This window comes from Onychostoma macrolepis, chromosome 11 (assembly GCF_012432095.1).
Source record: "Onychostoma macrolepis isolate SWU-2019 chromosome 11, ASM1243209v1, whole genome shotgun sequence".
Lineage (NCBI taxonomy): Eukaryota > Metazoa > Chordata > Actinopteri > Cypriniformes > Cyprinidae > Onychostoma > Onychostoma macrolepis.
The window spans coordinates 864,930-880,323 of NC_081165.1; the positions used below are offsets into that span (position 1 = coordinate 864,930).

The 15,394-nt window shown below is 35.9% G+C and overlaps 1 protein-coding gene across 6 annotated transcripts in view; it reads left to right on the forward strand.

Annotated features, from left to right (window-relative positions):
* fhit (fragile histidine triad diadenosine triphosphatase) overlaps positions 1 to 15,394 on the forward strand; it is a 321,633-nt gene that overhangs the window by 77,528 nt on the left and 228,711 nt on the right. The gene's annotated exons all lie outside the window — the stretch shown is intronic.

Here is a 15,394-nt window from a genome sequence, read left to right on the forward strand (position 1 = left end):
GGTCTCAGGTAGAGATAGTTGAGCTGATCATGGTCATGTCTTTATTATATTTATATAATGGTGCATGCTGGGTGCATACCCTTTTGAATTACACTGAACAAAATTATAAACGCAACACTTTTATTTTTGCCCCCATTTTTCATGAGCTGAACTCAAAGATCTAAGACTTTTTCTATGTACACAAAAGGCCTGTTTCTCTCAAATATTGTTCACAAATCTGTCTAAATCTGTGTTAGTGAGCACTTCTCCTTTGCCGAGATACTCCATCCACCTCACAGGTGTGGCATATCAAGATGCTGATTAGACAGCATGATTATGGCACAGGTGTGCCTTAGGCTGGCCACAATAAAAGGCCACTCTAAAATGTGCAGTTTTACTGTATCGGGGGGTCCGAAAACCAGTCAGTATCTGGTGTGACCACCATTTGCCTCACGCAGTGCAACACATCTACTTCACATAGAGTTGATCAGGTTGTTGATTGTGGCCTGTGGAATGTTGGTCCACTCCTCTTCAATGGCTGTGCGAAGTTGCTGGATATTGGCAGGAACTGGAACACGCTGTCGTATACGCCGATCCAGAGCATCCCAAACATGCTCAGTGGGTGACATATCCGGTGAGTATGCTGGCCATGCAAGAACTGGGATGTCTTCAGCATCCAGGAATTGTGTACAGATCCTTGCAACATGGGGCCATGCATTATCACGCTGCAACATGAGGTCATGGTCGTGGATGAATGGCACAACAATGGGCCTCAGGATCTCGTCACGGTATCTCTGTGCATTCAAAATGCCATCAATAAAATGCACCTGTGTTCGTTGTCCATAACATACGCCTGCCCATACCATAACCCCACCGCCACCATGGGCCACTTGATTCACAACGTTGACATCAGCAAACCGCTCACCCACACGACGCCATACGTGCTGTCTGCCATCTGCCCTGTACAGTGAAAACCGGGATTCATCCGTGAAGAGAACACCTCTCCAAAGTGCCAGATGCCATCGAATGTGAGCATTTGCCCACTCAAGTCGGTTACGACGACGAACTGCAGTCAGGTCGAGACCCCGTTGAGGATGATGAGCAAGCAGATGAGCTTCCCTGAGACGGTTTCTGACAGTTTGTGCAGAAATTCTTTGGTTATGCAAACAGATTGTTGCAGCAGCTGTCCGGGTGGCTGGTCTCAGATGATCTTGGAGGTGAAAATGCTGGATGTGGAGGTCCTGGGCTGGTGTGGTTACACGTGGTCTGCGGTTGTGAGGCCGGTTGGATGTACTGCCAAATTCTCTGAAACGCCTTTGGAGACGGCTTATGGTAGAGAAATGAACATTTAATTCACGGGCAACAGCTCTGGTGAACATTCCTGCAGTCAGCATGCCAATTGCATGCTCCCTCAAAACTTGCGACATCTGTGGCATTGTACTGTGTGATAAAACTGCACATTTTAGAGTGGCCTTTTATTGTGGCCAGCCTAAGGCACACCTGTGCAATAATCATGCTGTCTAATCAGCATCTTGATATGCCACACCTGTGAGGTGGATGGATTATCTCAGCAAAGGAGAAGTGCTCACTAACACAGATTTAGACAGATTTGTGAACAATATTTGAGAGAAATATCCCTTTTGTGTACATAGAAAAAGTCTTAGATCTTTGAGTTCAGCTCATGAAAAATGGGGGCAAAAACAAAAGTGTTGCATTTATAATTTTGTTCAGTGTACTGTATATAGCTTTTTTATGGTTATGCCTTAAGAATCAATATTTATGAACAGAGAAGTCTAAGTTGTGCATTTAACTTGTATTTATTATATTTATTTATCTTTCAGTCGATTGAAATATATAATTGAAATAAATCCTATACTTTTATTTCTAACACATTCAGTTTTTTTTTTTTTTTCCCCTCTTTCTTTTTATTTTCCCCAAGTAATGAAGACATTAAATAACAGGTTTGTTAGGTTTGTTTTTTAGGTTAGATTTTTTTTCGTTTGTTTGTTTGTTTGTGGTTACTTTGTGGTTACTTTGTCTCTGTTTGTTTCTCAGAATGTATATAATACATGGGAAAAATTGGAACAATTCAATAATGAAACATATTTCCTCACTTTATAGACTTATTCTTACGTGCGTAATGATGTAGTAGTTCACTGGTAGGACATTTTAATTACTTTGAATTACATAATTAATTGTACTTATGGGTGTTTTTTTTTCTTTTTCTTTTCACTTGTTGAACTTCTTGTGGATCTTTTTGGATCTATATTTCTTTTGTTTTATTCCAGAAAAAATGTGGGGGAAAAAATAAAATTATGTGTGTGTGTGTGCATATGTATATGTGTATATATATATATAATGAATATATAGGCCTGAACAGTGTTGCTTTCTGATCAAGTAAAGCTATTCTCGTGAAAATCAATGCTTTTCATCCACAAACAGAAAGTATATGATAAATGCACTTACTAATGATGTTTTCTCTGAGCCGTTGATGCTTTTTTTTATGTCTCGTTCATTACAATTAGTTTCATGAACGGATACACTTTCCTCTAATGTGTTTTAATAAATGGTCTAATGTGTAAATAGTCACAATTTATCCTCCCCTGTTGTGCTCTGGGTAAAACTGGTTGGGGTTTTATACAAGCTCATTATCTGGTATTTTCAGACATGGAGTAAGCTTGTTTTTTCCCCACTCCACCCACTAAGTCCTTGTTGTAGCACAGTGTGGTTTTATTCAGTTTTGTGTTGTCATTCGGCCTAAGGGACGCTCCAGACTGACAGTTTGGACAGATAGCTTTCTGCATGTACCTCTCGAATCCCCTCTATAGAACAGCTCATGGGTTGAATTATGTGGCCCACTGCTCCGTAGATGGGCAGCACTGGATGCTTACGAACTGACAGTCCGGTCTATCAAGTGACCCTGTGGACTAGTTGAGTCTACTGCTGTAAAACCAACTCTGGGATAAACAGCTCCATTTACAAAAACAGTTTTTGACAGCATAGCAGATCTGCTTGATTAAAATGACCTGGCAACATTCCCAAAATGTGGACATTAAAAAAAATTACTTATCTTAAAACAGTTTTCACACGTTCACTAGTTTGTCTAAAAGTAGATGTGCATCACAGGAAAACTGTAATGTTTCTAACCCATTTCGTATTAACACAATGTCATTTATATCAAATCTCAAATGATGTATTTTTCTTAATTACATTTTTTTTTCTTATTTTATAGTTCAATTATGTTTTGACACTTTTGCCTCCTTGTTAAAAAAGTACACTGTTTAAACAAAAATAAAATGGCCAAATCATTTATCATAGTTGAAGTGTTGCTGTTTGTTTAGATTATTATCATTATTTATTTATTTATTTATTTTTTGTGATAATTTTACTAACTATTTTCAGTGTTCATGGTGTATAGCAATACAATATATAGATATATAGATACAGATACAAGAAAGTTTGTAATGTAATTAATAATAAAAAAAAAGTTTTATTAAAAATCAAACCCTTTGTCATAAAAGTGCTTGTAGCTAAAGAAACACCAATACATAAATGTATAGTATGTCCATAACTTAACATAGATTTCATGCCCTGTATTAGATATTTGTAGAATTTATTCCACAAAGATTAAGATACATAGGTGTTAATGGTACATTGATGGGTTGACAGGGCATACTTTATGGGTCCCCAATGGGAAATTCAGGCCAGTAGTTTCAAAGCAGTAGAGCACATTATTCATAAGACTAAGAACCTACAGATTAAAGATAATGCATCAAAAATATCCCTCCGTGTTCTGTCAGAAATAAAAAGATTATCTTTAATAACCCTCATTATCATTTTAATCTTATTGCATACGACTTGTTCTGTTCCAAGTCTTCGCCATGCCACAGTTTACACAGTTATAGCTTTTCTCCTAAGCTCTTTCCTTTTGTCTGGCCAGACAATTCAAAGCACTTTGATGTAGATACTGCAGAACGCTTTTCATTAACAGACACTGAATAGTTAAAAAACACGCTTGTCAGAAATGTGTTATTCACTCATGTTCATCACATTTACATGGATATGGTGGATTAGCCAAATGGATTTAGTCCACTAATGAAAAGCACACATTTCACACATTACTTGTGAATCTTAACATTTACACTTCAAGTTCTCAGTGTAGGTCACTCTCGTCAGCTTGTTCTCATTTTACAGGCATAATTGCGCATATGGAAGGTTAGCTGACATGCATTTGAACATGCTGCATTGTAGAGTGAGATCAATATTTGATTAATAATGAATATACATAATATAAGTATATCATTATATAATATAGTTTAATAAATCATACAGGTTACATACCTATTTATTTTATTTTTTACCAATTTACCAAATTTTACTAAATATTGGTAAAATTTCCAAATATTGTCGTCATGACACAAACATTTATGGTCACACTTTATTTTAAGGTCCAATTCTTGCATTTAACGAAGCATTAACTATGATTTTGCTTCAATAAACTCCTCATTTGCTCCTTATTAATAGTTAGTAAGGTAGTTGTTAAGTTTATGTATTGGGTAGGATTAGGGATGTAGAATATGGTCATGCAGATGTGCTTTATACGTACTAATTAACAACCAATATGTTAATAATAGGCATGCTAATAAGCAATAGTGAAATGGTCCCTAAAATGTTACCACATTTATATATGGCATTTAGACATTTGTGTACATTGATATATTCACCTAAGTCATATGGGTGGTGAAATTGTTCTTTTTTTATTTCCAATACATCGAGGCAACCAAGTGTTGTTAATTAATGGCCCTTTTTCGACAAGGACATGTCTGTTCACTGTGTAACTTGTTAGAAACCTGTTGGAGCCCCTTCAATAGTAGTTCTTCCACACCTCACAAACCTTTATGTTCAGTTTTAATGTAACCTCAAATCGTGCCATTTAATTTGTACCATTTGGGGCCTTAAGGATGGCTTCTTTCCTTATAGGCTTTGCTTTATGAATGCAAGGCTAGTCATGCAATTCAAAGCCATGGACGCTGGAAAACCCACAGTTAAACGATTAATTTCTCCTGTGTGTATTTCTCAGAGCATGGTAATATATAATGGTCCACCTTTGAATGTATTAGTGGATTTATGATTGGAGGCGTAAGCACTCAATACACTGCTGTATCTTTCCAGTGTGCATACTCATTAATTTTCATAATTCATGTATATTGGAATGAAAATATTTACGTAAAAGTGTACAGTGTTGTCCGTCTTTGTGTTTGTTTTATGAAGGACAGGCATAGAGAAGGGCCACAGGTTCATAAAACATGTCTGATTAAAAGGATTTCTTGTCCTCGGACTCATTTATCAATTTGTTTTTTCTAAACTAGAGCAATAACTAGGATGGAAGCAGGCAGTGCTGCATGGTACAGGAGTGTTGCGCTAGTTTTTACAGTAGGATGGCTTTTCAAGGGTACTTTTTGTCTTTTCTATGATATGCTGGCACTTTGAAAATTTCATACAATATTTTGCTGGCAGCTAAAGCAGTTTTAGGTATTTGGGATGTACGAGGAGGATGGGCCGATGTGGTTTTGGGTAGAGGATGATGAATTCGTCTTTGTGGGCTCTGACATAAAGCGAATGCTGAGATCAGGTCAGGCAAATACAGGAGGAATGATCTAAAGTGTTGAGATGTGTGAGGTGAACTTCTATACAGAATATGCTCTTTCTTGTCAAGGTTAAGTCACATAATGAAAATGGCCGCCCACATTTTAGCTTCATTGCAGTTTTATGAGTATTTAAAGATGTTTTAAGATTTAAATTTCAGTAGCAACAACAAAAGCCCTGCATTTAAGCCCGGGCCTGATGGGCCCCGACCTATTTACGCCCTTAGGGCCGGACTTCAGGCCAATTTTCACCTCATATCTCAGATGCGGGCCGGGCTTAGGGCCTGTTTTAGACTTCTCCTTATTGTTATATTTTAGGCATCCATCAATTATGGTGATGAAAAAAATAATAATTGCCATGCTGGTGGAAACAACATGAGATAGTTTTTTTATGAGCAAAAATGATGGCGTATTTTAAGTTGTTTCCACTGTTATTAAGTAAAAAAATGTAGCTAAGTGATTGCACTGGCACCTCCATGCAAAGCGCGTTTTAGCTTCCACTCTCCGCACAAACAATTGGATATGCATCTAACAGCGCACATTTATATAGGTTAAATATTTAAACTAACATTGCGATATGCTTGCACTGTTTTATATCTATAGATTTTATTTTAGGCAAGTCGTGATGATTTGAGAAGGCTAAATTGATCAAACATAGGCTATGATCAACTCACTGTCTGCCGGTGGACGTTACTTTAAAAAACAAAAACTTACATTTAATGAACAAAAAATGCTCCAAAGGTTTTTCTAAATGAACTTAATAAAAAAAAGAAACAAAATATAATCACTTTGTCATCACATTACATACAAAACTGAACTATTTTAATAGCTGAAACAGTAGTATAAAAAAAGGAAAAAGAAAAAGAAAAAAAAATGGCACTGGTCAAACATGGGCCGAGAATTCTGATAAGCTGTCGGACAAGGGCCGGGCAAGTGCCTGAGCGTCTCAGGCCAGGGCCGAGCTAGGGCCTATATTTGAGGCCTGTGCAGAGCTCTAGCAACAACTGTTTAGTGTGAACCAGTTAAAACTGGCTGTTTCAGTAAATTTGATTCAAAAACCTTGAAACTCTCAATATATTATTTTCAAAGTGTTTTATTATTATTATTATTATAAAATATGTTCATAAATATAGCTCTTTATTAAAACAATATCAATGAAATATGAAAATGCTGTCCAAAATATGAGATGGGAAGAAAAGCATTTCAGTGCTTTTGTGATTGCTTGCAAAACTTTGCATTTCCCCAAGAAACTTTGTGTTCTCTTGCAAAAGATTTGTTGTAGGGATGTTAATTAACGTTAACCGACCATAAGAATTTTGACTGATTATTACATTAAGTTGTTTAAAAATCATTTATTTAAAATTTTTCTGTAGGCCTAATTTATCAAAAATATTTTAAAAGGTTTGCTGCATGGTTAAAACATGCTACACGTATAAAAAATTGTGTTTAGAGAACAAAAAAAAGCATAAGTTGCGTAGGCTATAAGTCGCATTTTACTAGGCTATTTCATTCAGAAATAGGCCTAATGCCGACGCGAAATGTTTACAAACATTATAATAAACATTGTAAACATAGCTAGGCTATTTTAGTTCCCCTCACTCCACAACAAATCCTTTCAATTTAACAGTATTTAGAAAATAAGTATTTAGACAAGAATGAAAAATATCAGAAGCTATAGCTATATTAACGACAAGCCAAAACAAATTAATTTAGGCTAAAACAAAACTGAAACCAAAGTTGGGTCTCTCATTCGACAAAATCACACATTTCCATATTCGCGATATATTTGAATGCAAAAATATGATTTATAATGTAGCCTACCAGACCCTTTAGATTCCCAGCTCCATGTTGGTGCTTCTTCTCTTCAGTTCACCCCACTCATTTTCTATGAAATGGCCATAGCAGAAGCTTGGTTTTGTGCTCAGTGACCCATTTTTATGTTGATTTTGAGGTTTGTGTTTGGATTATTGTACAGTTGTCAGATCCAAACATGACCCATTATAGATTTCTAACAGAGTCAGTCACTTTTTATTTTGTTTATCTGTTATCTGTATTTGATAGAATCCATGATGCCATGTGTCTAAACAAGATGTCCAGGACCTCCAGCAGAAATATAGGCCCACAACATCAAAAATACAGCAGTATATTTCATTGTACACATGAGGAACTTTTTATCCCTGTGTTCACCAAACCCATCTTGAGTGTTTGCTGCTAAAAAGCTAATTTTTTACTTTCATCTGACCATAGAAGCCAGTCCCATTTGAAGTTCCAGTCGTGTCTGATAACTGAATATACTGGAGTTTGTTTTTGGATGAGCTAGGAGATTTTTTTCTTGAAACCCTCCCAAACAACATGTGGTGATGTAGGTGCTGTTTGACAATTTTTCTTTAAGGTTTTCTGACCCCCGAGACTTAACTATTTTCTGCAATTCTCCAGCTGTGGTCCTTGGAGAGTCTTTAGCCACTGAAACTCTCCTTCTCACCATGCATTAGGACGATATAGACACACTTCCTCTTCCAGGCAGTTTCCTAACATTTTATGTTGATTTGAAATTCTTAATTATTGCCCTGATGGTGGAAATGGGAATTTTCACAGCTCTAGCTCTTTTCTTAAAGCCACTTCACTAATTTGTGAAGCTCAATTATCTTTTGCTGCACCTATATATATATATATATTATTGTTATGGATGATTAAGGGAATTTGGGCTTTGTTTTCCCTCCTATTTATATTTCTGTGAAACAAAATGGATAATTTCATGTTCATAATCACCCTGGAGTGCTCAAAATTGTGAATATGAATGGCAATATACTTCAGAGATATTTTACTCATAAGAATTTCTAGGGGTGCCAATAATTGTGTCCAACGTGTATTTGAGAAAAACATTTATTTCATAATGATATTTTCCCCCATTTTAAATTATTATTATCCAATGAAAGGTTAGATTTTTGTGATTTAAAAAAATAATAAAAGATCAAAGGGATTAACAATGCAGATTAACGCTGCAGGTACATGATGTGATATGATGACCATGTGAATCCTCATGTTCTGTTGTTTGCTGCTTTTTGCACATGTAAAATTAATCCCCGGAAAACAAATGTTATAGTATTTTTAACAGGTCACAGACACTTATCCTTTCTAATTTAATTAAACCGGTTAATAATCAGTTAACAAGCGTCGGCTGTCGGTTAGGAGAAATAACTGAAATGAACATCCCTAATTTGTTGATTGCAAAACTTTTGCATGAAAACGTAAAGTTTCTTGGGAAAATGCAAAAGGAGTGATGGTAAATAACAGAGGACTTCAATCCTGTAGTTGAGTTTAGCTACAACCCTAATCAAACACACCTGAAGCAGCTAATCAAGCTCCTCAAGATTGCTTGAAAATTAACAGGCAGGTGTGCTGGAAATAATTTTTTTAGGACAGTGGTTCCTAAAAACCACTGGTACCAAACCAAGGTATATAAAATAAAGCAACTAGCCAATGCAGTCTGCATTTACAGTTAAACATTTATTAAAAAAGGGTCAGAGCTGAGAGCTGAATTCAAACATGGTACTGTGATAGGATGCCAAATTTGCAATAAGTCAGGTTGTGAAATATCTAGGGATGTGTTTGAATAGCGAATCCGTATTCGGAAAATTCACTTACCACATAAACAGAGAGAGGTAAGGAGAGATGACTGATAGGATGATGTCGAATGATTTGCAGATCCTGAGCACCACTGACAAACATCTAATCTTGTGAAATGTGTGGCAAGTAGGCTGTGTGTGATTGCGAATCTCAAAAGTGAAAGTAAAAAGCAAACGCGCATTCATAAGTGATTTCAATGTCCCACATATTAATAACGGCTCCCTGAAAGCACTGAAATATATTTTTCTCGTATATATTGTATTTATTCCCTTTACGGTTGCAGTAGTACACATCGTTACCTTTCCGAATACCGGATTCGGATTCGGGCACATCCCTAGAAATATCCCTACTAGGTAATTCATGGTTCACAGTCACAGAGCTGGTCATAGAGTGCTGAGACACATGGTGCGTTGAAATTACAGACGTATTTTTTCCTGTATTTTTTCCTGTTTTACCGGAATATATATATTCTTATTTTTTATTCACCATGCTGACATACTTAACATATTTTATAGGAAATTAACAGCGACACAATAAGGTTCTGAAAGTGCTGTAATTGTTTGTGTGATCACTTTGCTTATAGAAGGTTGTGATAGACCCAGATCATCACTGCTGCATAGTTGCATTTTTCCAGTTGCTAAATATGTCAATGTTGTGATTACTTCCATTTCTGGCTCTATGGCATTTCTGTGCGGGTGTCTGAGATATTAGCGTGTCTTTAATAAGATCGGTCACAAACATGACCCCTGCACGATCTAATGTGTAGCGACTTATTAACTCACTGTCATGCATTGTGTGCAACACATTTCTTCTCCCTCTTCATGTTTAGTCCATTTTCTCCACTGCTAAAGAAACTCTTAAGCCTCTTAAAAGTCCTTGTCCATACTCCTAACAATTTTGGACCTTAAGACCTCTTTTAAGGGTTAAGATGCTTTCTGAATTACTTTTTTCTTTACTAGGATCTTTTCTTTAATTTTAAGGGGAAACACCCACATTTCTAAGAATTTTCTTAAAATTTTGTTACTAGGAGCAACTCTTAGCGCTAAGATTTTTCATGAATACGGGCCCAGGTGTCCAAACAATTTTGTCCATATAATAGTGTATTTTGGGTGAACACAACAAAATTGCAAAAGAGTGCAAAAGTTTTGCAAGCAACACAAAGTTTCCTGGTGGAATGCAATAGAACAGTTATAGATGAACAGTACATGGGATATTCATATCGGCAAGATAATGTTTTTTAGCATATTGTCTCTTCTTGAAATTGCTCTTCAAGAGTGTCTCTCTATTTCTAAGTCTTCATCCAGTAACCATTAAGCAGAAAAGACATCATAAAAAAATAAAAAAATAAAAAAACGTAGGAATTCATTGGTCAAAAGTTGTTGAAAGCCTGCACCACCAATTAGTTTCCAAATGAGGTTACAGAAGCGTCTTGAATCGTAGAGGCCACATGATTTGATTTGGTTTATTACGGTGAACTGGATACCGAGACTATTCAGCTATGAATTGGATCCTCATTCAGTATTTGCCAAGGTTCAACGATTATGACCTATGAGATTGCAGCGCACTGGTGGGGAAATCATAATCAATTCTCACGTCCCTGATGAAGAATCGCATTCCCCTTAAATCAATTATCCCATGTGTCTGAGACATATGCTACATCTCAAGTGTCGCCAAACACACACACACAGGAGTCTAAAGTCTGCTGTTAATTCATTTGTTTGATGAAAGACTCTGTGTATTCCTGTTGTCGTGGATCTGTTGGTCTTGAATTATGGTCCTCGGCTCTCATGTAAGCACTGTATTTTTCACAGAATAGGAGTCTGCTGGCCGGGCATTAGTGCTGCCATTGAAATGTGTGTAGTATCCTACAAGCCCTCCATCACGTGAAAGGTCAAAGTGACAAAGTCATCAATAGGCCGTTGGGGGCTCCTCTGGGAGCCCTGTAGGCTTGAAAACAGCCGCCCCACCACTGGTTTAATCCTTTCTGTGCTCCTTTAGATGGCCTTTATCCATCTCTGCTTGTTCATCTAATCTCATTTTGGCAACTAATGCCTTGCCCCTGAAAAGTTTGCTGACAGATCACTTGGAGATAATGACTTGCATACACCAACAAATTGGATCTCTTGAGTTCTTTAACCCTGAGGGAAGGGCTCATACTGTTATTTACTAGTCTGCACTTAGAATAAAGTAACAATTATATTTTGAGTCTGAGTAAGATGTATTAGGTTATGTTTAACATTCATAAACAAGCTGGCCATTTGTTACAGGTGCATTTGAGTGTTTCCATGTTTGCTTTTATGAAATGGCATTCGTAACCCATTGTACATTTGAATGTGTCATATTTACAAGTGGAATAAGATATTCAATAAGATATTCAGCAAGAGTATATATATATATATATATATATATATATATGTATATATATATATGTATGTGTGTGTGTGTGTGTGTGTGTGTGTGTGTTATTTTATTTATTTTTTTCTCAGAGTTCAGGTAAGGCCATTTGAAATCTGTTCCTCAGTGGTTTCATTGTTTTCTCATCCGTACTCATTGCAGACTGAATCCCTGTGTGGCCTCTGAAGCCAATGAGCTCCTTTGTCTTGTTGACATTAAGGCTGGTTAAACATATCTGCTGTCTTACTTTCTGAAGCTGTTTCTTTACTGTTGTTAAATAGCTCAGTATTTATAGGCACATTATGAAATGTATCTTGAATTTTGCTTTCATTTATTAATGGCGGATGGATTTTGACATTTTGCAAGGTATGATATCCTGCTTCCTCTTTCAGATGTCTACATTTTTAAGATGGATCCTTTGATAATGTGTGTGACTGATAGCTCTACATGTCCTGCATAGAAATATCCAGAGCTTAAGTAGGAGATGGATAGTAGGACATGATCACACAAAGTGTCCTTCTAGATTTGTGTGAAGTGCTTTCGCTTTCTAAAGGCAAAATGCCTCATCAAATTTTTTCCCGCTATTCCTTGGTCGAATCTCACAAACACTGTCAAGAACATGCCTGGACCATATTTTACTCCAAATTAAAAAAAAATATATATATCAGGTGGCCTTAACTACTATGTACTAACATAAAAAAATAAATAAAAATAAAACAAATAAATAAGTACAATGTACTTATTGTCTTCATATTTTATTGCAAAACACTTTTGCTGCTATTGAGGTGGATATGGGTAAGATTAGGGACAGGTTTGGTGGTATGGGTAGGTTTAAGGTGGGTGGGTCAACAGTGTAATTATAAATGTAATTACACCAAATAATTACAGATTACATGCAGGTAAATTTTAAAATATAAGTTAAAACATGTATGTACACAAGTGCATTGTATCAAATGGTTAATGGTCTTTATAAGCCTTCTGTTTCTGTTCAGTCTTTGTCTTGGATTAATGTTGTTTCTATGGTGTATGTGTGTTTCGTCTTTGCCTCATTCTACAACCACAACCCGTGACAGTAGTTAAGGCCACCTAATATAAAGTGGGACCAAACATTGTATTTAATGAATGTATGAATGAATGAAAAGATTGATGGATGGATTGATTGATTGATTGATTGATTGAGACAACTATATTAAATTACTGTATTAAAATAGTGCAGTAAGAAATATGTGTCTATAATTTTATAAGTATAGTAATACTAAATGAAAAATTCTGAAAATGTTTAATTATTACAAATTAAGTTCAATAATTATTTTTTTTTTAAAAGTTGAAATTTATGTCTTAATAGTACCAAATACAAGCTTCATTTTTAATGCTATTAATAATTATTAATAGTTAAGAATTATAGTAAGTAATAATAAATAGAATAGTTAATGATTATAATAGTTAACTAATGTAATTTGAATAATGTGAAATGTGACTCTTATGTATGAATTTTTTTTCCCCATTGTTTATTTTTTCCTGCAAGCTGCATAATCTTTTCCTTTCATGTGGAGATTGAATGTAGTAAAAGTCATGACCATCCTCACTCGCCTTTATAAAATTGATGTGTCTTATTTCTCTGCATACAAGCTGGTGTTAAAGATGCAATACATCATGACACTGGTGTCACGGGTCAACCTTTAGGACTGCCTTCAGGTCAAAGGTCAGCTTGTGATATATTGGCCCCATGAGCAATCATTCCTCATACAGCTTTGGCTGATTGTTGATGTGATAACCCTTTCTAGTCTGTGAGCCTTCATGCTTTTGGCCTTTAAGTCAGTAAAATTGGCACTCCTTCACAGAATCCAAGATCAGAATCACCACATGCCACAGATCAGCTGTAAGCGTAATCTTTGAACACTCTACATGCAAAATGTGAAATTTAAATGAACTGCTTAGAACACAACAGACGAGCAAGCCAAATCATCTCAGTGCCGCATTAAACAGCTGATTGATTTTGTCATAAATACTCCACGAATTTCCATAGAGGCAACAGTATTGTTCATTATCTACCTAGCTACCCGCCAGGAGAATCTGCTGGAAATAAGAATAACAAATACGATGATCTTGAGGGGGCGTTCAGAGGCCGCAAGACCCGCTGCTTTTGATACGCCCCGCGCACAAATCAGAGTACATTTCAATCAAAACCATTATGTTCTATTGCTCTTATTGAAAGTCTGCGCTGTAGACTTAAACCGCATCCTCTACTGTAGGCCTGCTCTTTTTAAAAGACGACTATATCTGCGTTCCGTCCTTTGATATTTTCTCCGCATGATGATTCTTACGGCTGCGAATGAGATGATGGTGTGATAACTTTAGAGCGTCCTGACAGTTTTACTGGTAAGCCAGTGCTGATCAGAAAATTGGATCTAAATAAGATTTCTATACAGAAGCTCGGCACGCTGGTGTTCAAACACAGGTGATATAGGCTACATTGTAAGAGTTTTTCAATTAAAACAAGTCTCCCTCGTCCAGCAGCACCTGTTAATCAGAAGTTTCCTTTTGTTGTGGCAGATTGGATGAGCCTCATCTTAATAACAGAGGTGGAAGTGCTGAGGGAAAATGGGAACCAAATGAAAAATGTTTCTTTAGAAAATAAGAGAAAAAAAAAACATTTCCCCTTGCACATCTGGGACTTACCTATATTGCAACAAAGATGGGGGTGTTTTGATTATAATAAAAGATGAGCATAAATCATAAAATTAATTTTGTTGTGCTTATATCCTTTATTTAAAGGTGCAGAAAGCGCCGCTTTAAAAATACATCTAAGGAAATGAAAAGTATTTTTGACACGTTAAAGAAGTGGGATTTCTGGGCTAATTGTATTGAGTGAACTGACTTACGGAGTTGGAAAAACAAACAAACAAAAAAAAAACAGTGGTTTCACTTTTGAGCAGAACTTTCTGTTTCCTGTAGATGCAATTATAAGGTGCAATCATATTTACTATTGTTTGGTGAGTTTTTGCAGAAAAAAAAAGCAAAAACAAACAAAAAAAAAAAAAACTATTTTCAATTGGAATCACTGGAATCAATTGCAATTGTGCTAAAAGAGTTTGTTGCATTTCGAATCTGGTTCAGTTGGTTATAAGGATTTACCACATTGACCAGCATCGACTACTTGGTTGGATATGGACAATGGACCTTTCACTTTTATATGTTATTATTCCTGCATCTGTACAAGTAAGATACTTTTTATCTGATTAAATTAATTAAGGTTTATACATGCTAATTTCCATTACCGATTTCCAGATTGTTTTGTAACTACTGGAGCTTGTCAGTTAGCTAAGATTCAAATGATTATTAAACAACAAGCTCAAACTACAAAAAATTGGTAGTCCTTCTGTTTAACTCAGTGTCCAAATTAGCTGTTTTTTTATGTCAAATACTGAAATGTAAAATCATGTATAATGTTTATTAGGTAACTATTTAGTATTCAGTATTTAGTATTCTCACTATTAACTAGTTGCTTATTAGCATGCCTATTATTAACATATTAGCTGTTTATTAATACATATAAAGCACATATTCTGTTTGACCATATTCTACATCCCTAATCCAACCCAATACCTAAATTTAACAACTACCTTACTTACTAAACTATCTTACTAAGCAGCACATTAGGAGTTTATTGAGGCAAAAGTCGTAGCTAATGGTTTGTTAATGGTGAAAATTGGACCTTAAAATGAAGTGCGACTTTTTGTTATGATGTG